Source organism: Megascapheus bottae, chromosome 12 (assembly GCF_031878675.1).
Source record: "Megascapheus bottae isolate mThoBot1 chromosome 12, mThoBot2.hap1, whole genome shotgun sequence".
Lineage (NCBI taxonomy): Eukaryota > Metazoa > Chordata > Mammalia > Rodentia > Geomyidae > Megascapheus > Megascapheus bottae.
Window position 1 is genome coordinate 9,495,821 of NC_143520.1, and position 16,809 is coordinate 9,512,629.

The following is a 16,809-nucleotide window of genomic DNA, read 5'->3' on the forward strand; positions in this document are numbered from 1 at the left end:
GACGCAGGTTCCCTTTTATGCCTCTTTCATCAGAGTTGTAAAATTCCAAATCTGTCCCATTTGTGACTAGACAACAGCATGTTTCAATAGAAGTTCACACACACACACACACACGAATCTGGGATATAATATTCTCTCTTCAGCTGGAAGTAGGCATGATTCCTCTAAATCCCCTTTAGTAGGGATCATCAGGATTTCTGATCTTCCTTCCCACAAGCAAGTTTTCAGGAGCTGATACATCGCCTTGGCTAGCACTGGTTCCTTCTGTGGTAGGGAAATACCCTTCATCTACGAGCCCCAGAAAGACCTCCCCTTCTCCTCCTCCTTCCTTGATCCCCTCCCCCCACGCTACCTTAAACCTAAATCCTTTAAGGAATTTTTCAGGAAGATTTTCTTAAATCTTTAGCAAGATTTCTGGGATAGGAAATTTCCTTCTCTGCCTCATAAGACTGGAGTAGGCTGCAGCAATTGTCCATTTCTAATGCATGGACCATGTTTTTTCTCATGACCTATTAGGGATTTTTGTATACAAAGTTTAACCATTTGCTAGATTAGATAATTTACTTTAGGTTTACTGAGTTCCAATTAAGCATGAGATACGTACCCTACACAGATTTATTTCTACTTAAGGAAAAAAGAAAACAAATTGCAGTCTGTTAGCAAAATGCAACAATGCAACAGTATACAGTAGATGGGGCAATTGTGTAGCAGAGTTCCAAAGCCTGCATGGTAGATGATATAGGAAGTTTGGGCATCTAACATTGTGCACAGGTGGGCATCTACCCGTGCCCAGGTGTGAACACTGAGATACCGTGATGTACACAATGGATAAGGTTCCTATGAGGTTCGTACATTCTAGTTAAGGCTGGGCAGTATTTTCAGCTTTTGTAAATTTGACTTTAAACAAGAGTCTCTCTGTATAGCTCAGGCTGGCCTCAAACTCCCCCTGCCTCTACCTCCCGAGTGCTGGATTTATAACAGCACCAGCACTCTCTGGCCTTTGAATACATACTTTGAAACTTGATGAATTAACCTACTTCCCTTCCTTCTGTGGGTTAAATCTTGACTGTCCCTGATCTCCTGCTGACGTCACTCCAGAGGGACTCCTTGCTTTGTGCCATGTCAGCTGCCTTTCTTGTTTGTACTCCAGTGTCCTTTCCTTCATTAGTCACTAAAAGCAAGCAGAAAGTAAAACCATGGAAGGGTGATTACTCCTAGCAAGTAGCATGACATCTGTACAGCATGGCATCTATAAGTCCAGCACTTGTGAGGCTGAAACAAGATCTTGAATTTGAGACAAGTATAGATAATGAAATCTGCAGTTTCATTACTTCCTTTAGATTGAGACAAAAATAGAAACCATGGGGGAAGGGGAGAAAACAAAGAAAAATTATAGAAGTCATCTTAAAAAAGTACAGTAGGAATCTTACATATGAAATCTAGCAGATGAAATATAGTTGGGTGTTTTAAAATATAATTTTATTTTTATTAAGGAGTTACACAGAGGGGTTACAGTTCTATAAGTCAGATAATGAGTCAATGTCATTCCTTTGCTTTCCCCAAGTGTCCTGCCCACAAGTTCATTTTTTATACAGTGTATATTGAATACTACGACTGTATCTGTTCATCCTTTCTCCCTCAATTTCTGTTCCCCTACTAAAAAGACAAAAGGAAGAACCCAAATCCTAGCTACTCAGGAGGCTGAGATCTGAGGAGTGCAGTTCAAAGCCAGCCCAGGTACTGAAACTCTTATCTCCAGTTAAGTGCTATGGCTCAAGTGGTAGGGCAGTAGCCTTGAGCTGATGAGCTCAAGGACAATGCCCAGGCCCAGAGTTCAAGTCTCATGATTGACAAAAAACGAAAAGAAAAGAAAAACACAAAAAAACTGAAATCATATTTTTATTTCCTGGAATTTGTTTGGATAAATAGCATTTTATTTTATTGTTTTGCCAGTCCTAGGCTTGAACTCAGGGCCATGAGCCCTGTTCTTGGATTTTCTCAAGGCTTGAGCTCTATTACTTGAGCCTCAGTACCACTTCTGGCTTTTTTCTATGTATGTGGTAATGAGGAATCGAACTCGGGTCTTCGTGCATGCTAGGCAAGCACTCTACCTCTAGGCCAAACTCCCGGCCCCTAAATAGTATTTTAGATGTTCAGAAAAGTTATACCTTAGAGCTCATCCCCTAAAAGTATCCTTCTTTTTCTGACTGCTTGTGTGTGAATGCCTAGAGTCTTGTGTAGGTTTTCAGCTCCAGTTTTATTTTATTTTATTTTTTTTTTGCCAGTCCTAGGCTTGAGCTCAGGGCCTGAGCACTGTCCTTGGACTTTCTCAAGGCCAGAGCTCTACCACTTGAGCCTCAGCACCACTTCCGGCTTTTTTCTATGTATGTGGTACCGAGGAATCGAACCCGGGTCTTTGTGCATGCTAGGCAAGCACTTTAACCACTAGGCCAAACTCCCGGCCCTCCAGTTTTATTTTAGATCTAGCTTCTACATATGTTTGTCTCTCTAAGTTTGGCTTACCTCACTTGGTTTGTTCTAGGTCCATCCATTTCCCTGCAAATGGCATATTATTCTAATGGATGAATACATTTCTGTTGTGTATGTGTACCACGTTTTTTAAATCCACTCATCTGTTATTGGGCATCCGGGCTGTTTCTATAACTTGGCTACTGTGACTAGTGCAACAATGAACATGGATATGCAAGTGTCTTTACCACAAAATGACTTGTGACGATTTGAATAGAAGCCTAGGAGAGGTATTGCTAGGTAATAAGGAAATTCTATGTTTAATTTTTTGAGGAACCTCCAAGCCTTCTTCCAGAGTAGTTATACTAGTTTATATTCCCACCATGAGTGCAATAGGGTTTCTTTATCCCCACTGTCCCCTGCTAGCATTTCTTGTTCAAATTCTCAGTGGAGGCTGATTGGGGTGCAATGGAATCTGAAAGTTGTTTTGATTTGCATTTCTTTTATGGCCAAGGATGTTGCATATTTTCTTCTGTGTCTATTTGCTATTCTTATGTCTTCTGAGAAATCTCTCTCTAGCTCCTTTGCCCATTTTTAGAGGTATTTTTAGGGGGGGAATTAATTTCTTGAGAACCTTATACATTTTAGATATTAGGCCTCTGATGGATTACTGGGAAAGATCTTCTCCCAATCTCTTAGCCCTCTTTCTACTTTAGTAACCGGTAACTGTGTCCATTGCTATGTAGAAACTTTTTTTTTGCCAGTCCTGGGCTTGAGCTCAGGGCCTGAGCACTGTCCTTGGACTTTCTCAAGGCTAGAGCTCTTCTACCACTTGAGCCTCAGCACCTCTTCCGGCTTTTTTTCTACGTATGTGGTACCGAGGAATCGAACCCGGGTATTCGTGCGTGCTAGGCAAGCACTCTACCACTAGGACAAACTCCCAGCCCCGCTATGTAGAAACTTTTAGTTTGATGTAATCCCATTTGTCAAGTCTTTATTTACTGTGCCCTAGGACTCTTCGAAAAGTTCTTACCTTTGCCTCTATGTTTCTCCTCCTCCATCTTGCAGTAATTTCGGATTTCAGGTGTGACATTGAAGTCTTAATCTATTTTGAGTTGAAATTGGTGCAGGGTGCCAAACAGGGGTTCAGTTTTAGTTTTCTACATGTGGATGTCGTTTTCTCAACACCACATAATTGAATTTTTAAAAATCCCTCTCTATGATTGTTGTTTTTAATGTACTATGTTATCTCTCATCTCTTTTGCTTTCCCTTGGTTATCTCATATTGTTACAGTTTCTCTCCTGGTTATCTGATATATTGTATATATGCGTATTTGATTATTTGAAGTTGGATTGGGAAGGGAGGAAAACAAGATGAGGGGCAGGGGTGGGGGAGGGAACTGGGGACCAAGACATGAGAAAGGGTATCAATGTTTGTGAAGTAATGCACCTTCTATCTGGTGAATATAATGTAACCCTTCTATTAATTACAATAAAAAATATATGAGGAAGAAAATCTCTCTCTACCAGAGGCTTTCCTTGCCCTCTCCGGATGCTGTGGCCAGTGAATAAAAGCAAGAGATGTGTGGCCTGCCCTTCAGATACCTGCTACTCATCCCAAATCCCCAGCCTACCTCACCACAGGTCATAAGAGGAATGTATGACTCCCATTATGCAGAATCCAGACCAGTGGAAAATCTCAGCCTGGCTCTTACACAGACAGAAGGATATAAAGGACAGAAAACAGAGACAGGTTCTAGTCTATTGTCTGGAGAACAAACCCTGGGAAGAACAGGACAGAAGGGGGGTGATTAGAGCCCACAGGGAACCTCTAGGGCCATTGTGTTTGAGTCCCATCCACTAAGGTCACTGGCTGTGCCACAGGCGTGCTTGAGAAGGCATATGTCTGTGGGCCTTTTCCATTCATAAGGCATTTATATACCTTAAAATTCACAAAATAAACTATTGAGGACATGTCATGGCAAAGGGGAAATAATGGTTTCCTAGAAGAGCTTGTGTTACAGGCCAGAAAGAGGACGTAAGAAAACAGCAATGAACTTCCCTTCCAACCAGGCCCAGACTATCGATGGCAGACCAACCAAGAATAGAAAGTGGGAGACTGTGCCAGGGACAGGGATGTATGGGTGCCAGGCCCTGCTTTAACTCTTCTGGACACAGGGCATCCCCAGGGATTGGTTTGTGGACAACTGGGTCTTCCTACTTGCGCACCCATTGTCTAGCAGGATGGGCACAGGTTGTTGTTGAATGGTGGGTGGTCTTTTGAATGAGTCAATGAGGGAAGGCAGTGGGCACATGGATAGGACAGCGGATGCTGTAGTAACACGAACCTCAGTCAGTTGTCAGTCAGCAGCATATGGTGAGTGTCCTGCTTTCCCTGCGCAGGCCTCTGGGCTGCTTAGGCAGCTGTGCATCCTTCACAGGAGGAAACTACAGCCCTAAAAGCAGCCAGTGGAGCTGGAGGCTGCAGAGACTGCATGGTCCCCAGAGAGGCTTCTCCTGAGCGAAGTGCCTCCTACCTCCTTGCCTGCTTTGACCTGGGAGAGTCTTTTTGGACAGGCCTCTTCTTGGCATTTCTCTCCTGTATCCCTGGGAGAACCTGGTCTCATCACAGAAACCAATAGCCGTGAGGCCCAGAAGCAGGTGTGTATTGGGGTCTCCTCTAGGAGTGTTTGTGGTAAGATTCTCTATATTTTAAGCCCTTTGTTACAATTATTTCATCATCATAGACGTTAGATCTATTGTCTAGCTCTAACCATAAACATATAGGCATATTTCCTTTATCTTTTTTGTTGTTGTTTTCTGAAGTGTTTTAAAACAAATTCCAGCCAGGCCTTAGACTCAGGCCTGTAATCTTAATGGGAGATTGGAGGATTGCTGTTCAAAGCCAGCCCAAGCAGGAAAGCCTGGGAGGTTCTTTCCTCTAATTAATGACCAAAAAGTCAGAAGTAGATCTGTGGCTCAAGTGATAGAGTGCCAACTTCGATCAGAAAAGCTCAGAGACAGCACACAGGCCCTTCATTCAAGCCTTAGGCCCAGCACAAAACAACAACAACAACAACAACAACAAAATCCTGCAAATTCCATTTAAAAATACAAAAACTGGAAAAAAAAAAAAACAAATCCCAGACATTATATTTTACCTTTAAATACATCAGTAAAACCTCTTTTTAAAAAAAAAAAGAGTCATTTTTGTTGTTTTTTGTTTTTTAGGTTTTTTTAAAATTTTTTTTATTAAAGAATTTATTAGCACTGATTTTTACATCATATTTCAAATGACATGTTTAACAAACAAGTGTTCAAGAAGGGAATCTCTATATACAATCACTGGCACTTAGTTTTTAGAACATAATCAAAATTAGGCTAAGGGTTTATATATTATAAATACATATTAATTTATGAAATAAAACATTATATCTATAGAGTCATAGGTTTTTATGTCTATGTAGTTGTATTTATATTTCCAATACCACGTCCATAGCATTGAGTATACAAATATTGAGTCCTCGCTTTTGTACTGTTTGGATCTAATAGCCACATATTAAGGATACCATGCGCCTTCTGTTCTTTTGGTCTTGACTTGTCTCACTCAATATGATTCGCTCTAGATTCATCTACTTCCCTACTTGTTTTTGTTTTTCACCAGGAAAGATGGCTTACTCTTAGATACTCAGAAGGCTGAGATCTGAAGTTATCGGTCCAAAACTAGCCTAGGCAGACAAATTCAAGACTCTTACCTTCAATTAAAAAAACAAGAGTGTAAGGCTCAGTCTTTCTACTTCCTCCATATAAAACTAACTTTTTAGATGAGCACACATACTAAAATTAATACTACTTTAATATTTTCTAGTACGCAATTTGAATTTACTCAAATTAACTTAAAATATTCTCTTACATTTGGATTTTATTCAAAGCACAATCCAAACAATGTCTCATCTCTTGCATCTTCAGTTTCACTAGATTAGAGGATCATCTTGAAGTATGAACCAGTGACTATTCTCCCCCATGTTTCCCTCTGTCCTAGGGAAATCCTGTGAGTTCATCCAAGTTACTCCAAGCTCTCTCCCTCACAGTACCGGTGGTCAGAGCAGGATGACCAGGGTCTGATGGAGTGAGCCTTCTCATGGAAACAGAAGTCCTGGGTTTTCCATCTTGTCTAAATTTTTCATTATTATTATAAAGATGATTTATAGAGGGGTTACAGTTATAAGTCAGATACAGAGTACAGGTTTTCAATATTCTGAGCAGGAGGCCATGAAATGTGGGAAAATGTTTGATGTCATTCTGTCTTTTTCTCCCAAACAAGACAAAGCTTCCAGTAGGCTAGAGGAGGGAGACATGAGGGGGACCAGTGGATAGAGGGAGGGGGCACTCACCGCCCTGGGGAGCCCCTGCTCAGAACCGAGGAACTCAGCAGTTACCCACTTTAGCATCTTCTGGTGACAAATCTTTTGTTTGTCCAGTGGGAAGGATGTGAATCTCTGGAGAACAATGCCCATGCCACCAGGGAGTCTCCTTGATTCCTCACAAAGAGGATGTCAGTGGATCATGGTGCTACCTACAGGGTGAGTATCACCACAGCCACCAGAAATGTGCACAGGCGGTGCAGTTGGGCATGTGCTCAACTTGTGTCTCCCACATTGGAAACTGTGAGCAAAAGGACATTTCGTCCATGGGAGATGGAGAAGGTGGAGCCTAAGCTTTATGGCCACCTTACACTGCTGCCCTGGACCTCTTGAACCATACACTAGCCATGTGAGCCAGTGCTTAGAGCAGTGCCCACTGCATCCTGCCCACCCCCCGCCGGCCGGAGAGGACAAGCTAGCAGGTGTCCTCCTGGCCTAGGTCCTTTCAGAGCACCCTGTGTCTCTGCTTCAGTCTGCAGGAAAAATATGTTCCTCTAGGAGCCTGACTGTTGATGCCCTACTTAGCGCTGCTAGGGCTCTCCTCCTCTCCCTTGGCCTTGGAAGGTGCTACTCTTTGTGGCTAGGGATGGGAGTTCAGACTATATCCATGATGGAAGCTTGGAGAAGAGGCTGCCCGGCTGGCCTCCACATGGAACCCCAAAGATCTTGGCAGCTGGGAAAGCTGGCCTGCTTCTGATCAATTTTATCTGCAAAGTATTCCGAAAATTTCTCCCCCAGAGAACATGCTGACCCTCCGAAGGAGGGAATGCAATGTGGGTCTCCTGTTTGAAGACACTCTAGGGTTTGATGAGGCTTAAGCAGAGACCCCAGATAAGCCTCAGAAGATGAGCCAAGCGGGTGGGGAGGGAGGAGCTCCTGGGCTGAGCCTCCGCGTCCTGCCCAGCCTTCCATTTTCCATGTTTACCAACTGTAAAGGCCGATCCAGCTGTTGGGAGGAATTGCTTCCAGATGACATGATGGGAAAGGAAAACACGCATTCTGAAAGAGCTGCAGAATGAAAAGCAGAGCATGTACACTCTGTGGCCATGATCTCAGATAGGCTATTTCCTGACATTGTGCAAGAAGCCAGGGCCAGGGGAAAGAAACAAGAACAGAGCAAATGTCTCCCTGCCAGAGTTAAGAAGCCAGAGCTGGAACCCATCTTGGCATAACTTAGGGAGGAAAAATCACTTGACCTCTCTGGGAGAATATATATATATATATATATATATATATATATATATATATATATATATATATAGTTTTTCTCTTGCTGGAAAAAATGACTTCCTACATTCCACTGGGGATCCCTGAGATACTCCTAGAGGAGGTGTTGTGTGGACTTACTTGTGGGGGCCACAGACACCAATGAAACACAAGCACATTTTGCTTTTGAAACTGGGATGCTTTCCACAGCCCCTACCCCTACCCCACCCCCACGTGTAGAAATTGCTGTGTTGGCTTTCTCAAAGATTTTAGAAGCTCTTGAACAAGCTGGAATTAAAGTGTCCCTTTACTAATTTCGTTTTCCAGGTCACTGGATAAACCTACTTAGAGTGGTTTGGAAGAGGATTAGGACGTTAGCATTTCTTCCAAGTCGACTTTCCAGGCAGGGTCAAGCAGCAGCTGGAGGCTCCATTGGCCAGTGGCCGAGCTCTTATAAACTACAAATTTTTAAGGGCCTAGAGAGCACACTGTAACTTGGTTTTATTGCATTAAAATGGAAATGCTTAGCAGCAGAACCTGCATTCCCAAATCACCCTGTACAGAGCAAAGCCAGAAAGCCCAGCAGCCCCATTGGCCAGGACAAAGGAACCCACCAGGTCTATCCAGTTACCTTTGCTGTCTCAGCCTCAGGCCATTCTCTTAAACCTTTTTCTGGGGCAAAGTAGACATTATGAGGGGTTGAATGATCTTAAACAGGGGGACATCCCCTAACAGTCACTGAGGTTGCTTGACACAGTAGATACACTTATCAAATTTCAAATTCCTTGTTTTGTTTTTGTTTTTGTCTTTTTTGCCAGTGCGGGGGCTTGAACTCAGGGCCTGAGCACTGTCCTTGGGCTTTCTCAAGGCTAGAGCTCTACCACTTGAGCCACAGCTCCACTTTCCAACTTTTTCTATGTATGTGGTTCTGAGGAATCTAATCTGGGTCTTTGTGAATGTTAGGCAAGCATTCTACAATTCTTTTTTTTTTTTTTTTTTTTTTTGCCAGTCCTGGGCTTGAGCTCAGGGCCTGAGCACTGTCCTTGGACTTTCTCAAGGCTAGAGCTCTACCACTTGAGCCTCAGCACCACTTCCGGCTTTTTGCTATATGTGGCACCGAGGAATTGAACCCGGGTCTTCATGCATGCTAGGCAAACACTTTAACCACTAGGCCAAATTCCTGGCCCCAAATTTTAAATTCTTAATCCTAGTTACTTAGGAGGGAGAGATTGCAGTTTGAGGCCAACCCAGCAGAAAAGTAAGCAAGACTTCATCTCAACCAACAAAATGGCGAGTCTATAGCCTTATCATCTTACCTGTACAGGAGGCATATGTAGGGTTATTGTGGTTTGGGATTGTCCTGCACAAAAATTACAAAATGCTATTAAAAATAATAACCTAAGATGGGGAGCATAGCCTAGTGGTAGAGTGCTTGCCTAGAATGCACAAAGCCCTGTGTTCAATTCCTTGGTATCACATACACAGAAAAACCCAGCAGTGGTGCTGTGGCTCAAGTGGTAGAGCTCTATCCTTGAGAATGCCCAAGGATAGTGCTCAGGCCCTTAGTTCATGCCCCAGGACTGGCAAATAATAATAATAGTAACAATAATGCAAGAAGGTCTAGAAGGGTGGATCCAAGTGGTAGAGTGCCTATCTTGCAAGCATGAGGCCTAAATTTAAAAATCCTAGTTCCTTCAAATGTTTTTTTTTTCCAAAAATACAGTGTTTTCATCCTTACTAGGCACATTTCAATTCCTAGTGACAAGTATCAGAGGTAGCACAGAGATTCAAAGAACACACACAGATAGGTTGAACAAATATTTGTTACATGCCACCACAGTTCAAAAAACATACAGAATCTCTGCCCTGTGGAGTTTATGAGTTTATATTCTAAGCAGGAAGACAAATGGTAGACAAGAAACAATGAGTAAGTCATGTTTTCCATCGGTTGCGTCCCAGATGGAAATGGATGACACACTTGGTTTAGTAGGGGAGAAGGAAAATTTACCACGATGTGGGCAGAATTCAGGGAAAGCAAGGAAGACTGTAGTACCAGAGTTCTCCACTGTGAGGAGTTATTCCTGCTAGGGGGGCCTGACCCTGCAAAATGTGTGTGGGGATGGGGAGTGGGGGGGAGTGCAGGGCAGCGCCCCAAAGCCAATATGGAGCTGTAGGGACATGGCTGCTTGACAGAAACAGTCTCTGCTAGGGACATGGCTCACAAGGAGCACCCTGGTGGACAATGTCCCAAGGCCTTTGAGCCCACTCTGCTCGTTTCTCAGAGATCCTGCCCCAGCTTCCCATAGGCCTGGCCCAGAGTAGTCAGGGGGAGGACATAAGAGTAGAGTACAGTCCTTTCTGTGGATGGTATCTCACACAATTACAGCTTTTTTTTTTTTTTTGCCAATCTTGGGCTTGGACTCAGGGCCTGGGCACTGTCCTTGGGTTTTCTCAAGGCTAGAGCTCTCTACTACTTGAGCTACAGTACCACTTCTGGCTTTTTTTTTTTTTATGTATGTGTAACCGAGGAATCAAACCTGTGTCTTCATGCTAGGCAAGCCCTCTACCACTAGACCAAACTCCCTGCCCCCACATAATCACAGGTTCTCCAAGTGAAAAAATTGTAAGGTAAGAGATCAGGAGTTGAGGGAAGGAGGAGTGGGGCACAGCAGCCAAGGAAAAGAACTTGATTAGAGCATAAAGCTTTTCCTTTGCCATGCTACCGACTTTCTCAGGCTGTTTACCTATGGTTAATTGTGTTTCCATCCTCCAGTCCTAGCATTCCTGTCTGTTCACTCTGGAACCCAACCAGTCCTATAAACCAGAAAAAACCTCAACCATCAGGGAATCTTGTACCAATGCAGACTTTAATTTTAGGAAGTGATAGACTGTGTGTGTGTGTGTGTGTACTAGCACTGCGGGTTGCTCTCAGGACCTTTCAACTGGTAGCTTTTCCCACTGGTAGCTTTCTACCACTTGTTCTACAACTCAGCTTCTAGCTTTTGGTGGTTCACTGGAGATAAGAGTCTCTCAGATTTGTCTGCCTAGGTTAACTCTAAGCCCTAGGACCAAGACAGACTGACTGACTGACAGACAGACAGACAGACAGACACACACACACACACACACACACACACACACACAATTTTGAAAAATACGTATTTATTTATTTGTGCTAATACTGAGACTTAAACTGATGTCACTTGCTCTGGTGCTTTACCACTTGAGTCATGTCGCTAGTTCTGCTTTATATTGGTTAACTGGAGATGGGAATCTCATAGACTTCTGCCCAATTAAACTTTGAGCTTTGATTCTCCACATCTCAGCCTTCTCAGCAGCTAAGATTGTAGACATGAGCCACCAACAACTGGCAATATAAAGCTCTGAACACACTTTAGTTGTACAAGGGGAGGGGTTTCATTGTGATACTTCTATACATGCATATAATGCACCCAGAAACCTTATTCCCTGGTCAGTTTTCCTTATTCTTTCCCTTCTTTGTTCTTGTTTTTTTTTTTCTTCCAGTCATGGGCTTGAGCTCAGGGCCTTAGCACTGTCCTTGGACTTTCTCAAGGTTAGAGCTCTACCACTTGAGCCTCAGCACCATTTCTGGCTTTTTTCTATGTATGTGGTGCCGAGGAATCGAACCCGGGTCTTTGTGCATGCTAGGCAAGCACTCTACCACTAGGCCAAACTCCCTGCCCCCTTATTCTTTCCCTTCTAAAAATAATTTCCATCTAGCTTGGTACCTGTGGCTCACCCCTATAATCTTAGCTTAGGAAGATGAGTACTGAGGGTAAGGGTTCAAAGCCAGCCCATACAGAAACATCCATGAGACTTATCTCTGATTAATCACAGAAAGATCCAGAAGTGGAGCTGTGATTCAAGTAACATAGTGCTAGCCTTATGCAAAAGAAGCTCAGGGACAGTGCCTGGGTGTTGAGTTCAAGCCCTAGGACTGGCTCACACATACAAAATAATAATTTCATTGTTTTCATACTTGCAAATAGAGTATTCCCCAACAGAGCCTATTTTTCTTTCCCATCATTCACTTTTTTGTGTGTATATTAATTATCCCAATGGGTTTCACCATGGTATTTTATGAGATAGAGTCTTGTTACAAAGCTCAGCTGGCCTTATAAAAAGATATGTAGCTCAGGCTGGCCTCAAACTCACAGTCCTTCTGCCTCAAACTCTGAAGTACTCAGATTCCAGACACATGCCCCTATATCTGGCTGATATGAAATTATTGTGTATGAGTTTGTACCAGCTTTCCAGTACTATCTTCTTTTGTGTTTCAAAATCCAATCTAGATTGCTTCATAATATTTAATTGAATGACTCCTTAATAGGTAACAATTTCTCAGGGTTTCTTTACATTTCATGTATTCTGTAACATGTACTTCAAGTTTGTTGATAATTTTCTTCAGGCTAGACTGAGGATGTGAATTTTGGGGAAGAATGCCAGCAGGGGAAGTGCCTTTCTCATGTCAAGGTATCAGGAGTGTACAGCAGTGTGATGTCATCGTGACAGAGCATGGCTGGTGCTAAGCTTGATCACTACATTAAGCTTTCTTCTGCGCTCTCCACTCCCCTCCTCTCCTTTCTGCTTCCCTTCCTTCCCTTTTCCTCACTTCTCTCTTTCCCCTTTACTTCTCCCCCTTATCTTTCTCTTTGTGGTCCTGAAGTTTGAACCCAGGCCTTTGGACTTGCTAGGTAGGTGTTCTGCCACTGAGCTACACCACCCATAGCCTGGGTGGGTATTGTCCCTGAGACCTTCAGCTCAAAGCTACTACCTTACCCCTTGAGCCACAGCCCCACTTCCAGTTTTCTAATGGTTAATTGGCGATAAGAGTCTCATGGGCTGGGCTGGCTTTGAACCATGATCCTCAGATCTCAGCCTCCTGAGTAGCTAGAATTACAAGTGTGAGCCACCGCATCCAGCTTCTATTTTATTTTTTATACCTATATTTTATACTTCATATATTTTAACCATAAATCTAACTTTTATTCATTAAAGAAAAATGTGATACTTGACTTTATCAATCTGGGATATTTTGCTTAATGTGAAGATCTCTAGTTCAATCCCTTTTATTGAAAAAAACCATAGTTTTATTCTTTATGGCTGACTAATTTAGTATATAATGTATATGCATATGTATTCATTGTATATACACGCTATATTCTCTTTATAAGCACCTAGTTGATTCCATGACTTGGCTCTTTTTTTTTCTTTTTTCTTTTGGTTAATCCTGGGGCTTGAACTCAGGACCTGGACACTGTCCTTGGGCTTTCTCAAGGCTAGAGCTCTACCACTTGAGCCACAGCACCACTTCCAGCTTTTTCTGTGTATGTGGTACCAAGGAATGGAACTGAAGGCTTTGTCCATGCTAGGCAAGCACTCTAACACTAGGCCACACTCCTGGCCTTGGGCTCTTGTGAATAGTGTGACAATGAACATGGTTGTGCAAATGTCCCTCTTCTATGCTGACTTAGATTCTATCAGTGTTACAGCAAGCGTCATAAAGTAGGGATGTCCATATTGTTTTTATAATGGCTACACTAATATATATAAAATATATAAAGATTCCTTACCTGTGCATTTCGCCAGCATATGTTTATTTTCCTGACCACAACCATTTGACCATTTGACCAGTGCAGTGTTGATTCCTTATGACTAAGTATATTTTTTCATGTTTCATGCCAAGAGAGGGCCACACAATAAATGCAAGTTCTTTGACCTGCATTGCGACCTACTTCATGCCACATACTTCATGCCACTTCCTTTTTGGACCAGATCTCCCTTCTTTCGCCCTCCAGAGCCTCTGCCATTCATCTTTTTTAAAAAAATTTCTTATTGGGTCTTTGGAAGTACTTGAGTTTTGAGAACAGATTCCCTCAATCCAGGCCAGCACAGCTGCTGGAGGTGAATGGCTGATTGCACTGTCATCATCTTCCCTGAAATGGGGCTCCCTGGGAGTTAGAGCTGTGCCTGGCATCAAGTGGCTTGCCACATTAGGAGGCTCAGTTCATTGGTACAAAAGTTGAAATCGCAGTGCTGGACCTCAGGTTTAAAAGCTTAGGAATCCTAGGTATGGAATGACTCCTACAGAATAGGCTCGGTGGTCAGGCACTGGTAGCTCATGCCAGCAATCTTCCTTACATACTCAGGAGGACACAATCTGAGGATTGAGATTTGAAACCAGCCTGGAGAAGAAAAGTCTGTGAGACTCTTAGCTCCAATTAAGCACCAAAAAGTCAGAAGTGGAGCGGTGGTTCAAGTAGTAGAGTGCTAGACTTGAGCAAAAAAGCTAAGGGGCAATGCCCAGACCCCGAGTTCAAGCCTCAGGATCTTCCTCCCTCCACCCCCTACCCCCCACAAAAAAGAAAAAAAACTGGAAAGACAGAAAGACACATGACAGACACACAGAAAGAAATGTATGTGTGTGTTTGTGTATGTGTGTGTGTGAGGCGGGGAGGGAGAAGGAGAGAGAGGGAGAAAGAGAGAAAGGAGGAATGAAGGAAGGAATAGGATTGGTAATCAGAGCATCTTTTGGTAGATAAGTCTTAAAGTGATGATCCTTTGGGGTCTTTTTTGAGTCAGCACATGAATACAAAGTAACAAAGATCCTGTTTTGTTTCTTTCAACTAACTGTTTCCTAATCACTTCCCTTTTCATTATTTTGACACCCAATCTTTGATTTTGTAACATGCCCTCTTCTCAGATGTACTTAGGTTTGTTGTTGTTGTTGTTGGTTTTTTTTTTTTTGTTTGTTTGTTTTTTTTTTGCCAGTCCTGGGCTTGAGCTCAGGGTCTGAGCACTGTCCTTGGACTTTCTCAAGGCTAGAGCTCTACCACTTGAGCCTCAGCACCATTTCCGGCTTTTTTCTATGTATGTGGTACCGAGGAATTGAACCCGGGTCTTCATGCATGCTAGGCAAGCACTTTAACTACTAGGCCAAATTCCCGGCCCGTTGTTGTTGTTTTTAAAGCAAGCCATTTTCTAATGATGATGAACTAAAAAGCCAGGCACAGGTGACTCCTGTCTGCAATCCTAGCTACTTAGGAGGCTGAGATCTGAGGATTGCCATTGGAATCCAGCCCTGGCAGAACATTCTGAGAGACTCTTATCTCCAACAAATTACTCAGAAAAAGTCAGAAGTGGTACTGTGGCTCAAGCGGTCAAATGCTAGCCTTGAACAAAAGAAGCTTAGGAATAGTGCTCAGGTCTAGAGTTCAAGGCCTAGGGCAGGGGCAACAACAAACAAACAGATGGCAAACTAAAACTGGCTTAAGCTAAAATGACTGTGATAATTTTGTGACTGTCCTCCAGGGGCCTGGGGTCTCTGCCAGGGCATTGCCCAAGCAGCACTGAGCAACCTGGCTTTCTTTGGTCTTGTGAGAAATCAGGACCCAAACTATCCAGTTTCTTTTTTTCTTTTTTGGGGGGTCCCCAATCTCTGAAGATAAAATAGCTAACATTTGTATGTCATTAATAGTTTACATTACCATATGCATGATCTCAGTTTCTCCTCCCAACAACCCTGAGGGCAAGGATTGCTATTCCACTTTCGAGATGGAGAAATGTACTGGCAAAACTTCAATGATTTTCTTTCTGCCCAGAACTCATCAGAGATTAGTAATGCCCAGACTGTAAGCGCTCTATTCTAGACCTGACCCCCTTTACCACGTAGTTTGGTTTGGTAAGTCAGGACCCCCTTTACCACGTAGTTTGGTTTGGTAAGTCAGGACAGGAGATATGCGTTCCCCAGATTTGGGGTTGCAATCTTTCAAACTGTCATGTTCAGCCTTGCTGAGGTGTTGTGTGGCACTCGGCAGGCCTGGAGCAGATGCCTGGGCTCCCAGCCTCGCCCACTTCATCCCCTAAAACCCCAAGACTCAGCCAGGAGAGCCAGCTGTGTTCAATCAGTTTTTCTGAGCAGTTGTAATCTTGCCTTCTTTTGCCCCATTGGGCGGAGGAGCCGCTCTTGGGAAAAGCCTGGTTGGCCACAAAGGCCTCTGCGAACCCACGAGCAGCCTCTGACCCGCTTGGAGGGGCGCTGGCTGTTTGCAAATCTGCAAACAGGGCTGAGCGGCCTTGGCCACCAGCTCACCCCCCCTCCTTTCCTCCCCGGGGACAGGCAGCCTCCATCTGGGCCTGGAGCCTCGCCCCACAGATCGCCTGAACACAGGAAAGGGGCAGCAGGCCGGGGAGGACCGGGCAGGGCGGTAGGAGGGACGTGGGTCACCAGATCCTGCCTGGGGCACCCCGCCCCACGGCATCTGGCAAGCTGGAGGCGCTCTGCCGGGCAGAGACACTCACCATTCCAGGGCTGCACACATTCTGCCTGGGCGGGGAGGGAGTGGAGGGCAACATCCACCCAGGCAGAAAGCCCAGGTCCCACAGCAGGGGTCAGGACTCTGGATTCAGCCTCCAGAGGCCACCGGGCCCTGCTGTCAGTCTAGAGAACAAAAGCCAAGAACACATCCTGAGACTGATGATGGGTTCTTCATCTGTGCATTTCCAGTGCAGATGAAGGGCCATGTGCGAGAAGGTGTGGGCTTCCCCTCCCCCCCAGAAGATGGGGCCTCTCCTTCATGAGTGTGGGGGTAAGAGGTAGCCAGACACCTGACCAGGTGTGGATAGAATGTCCTGGGTGGGGGGGAGACGCCTGGCTCCACCTCTGTTCCTGCCCTGCTGGGGCAACTTC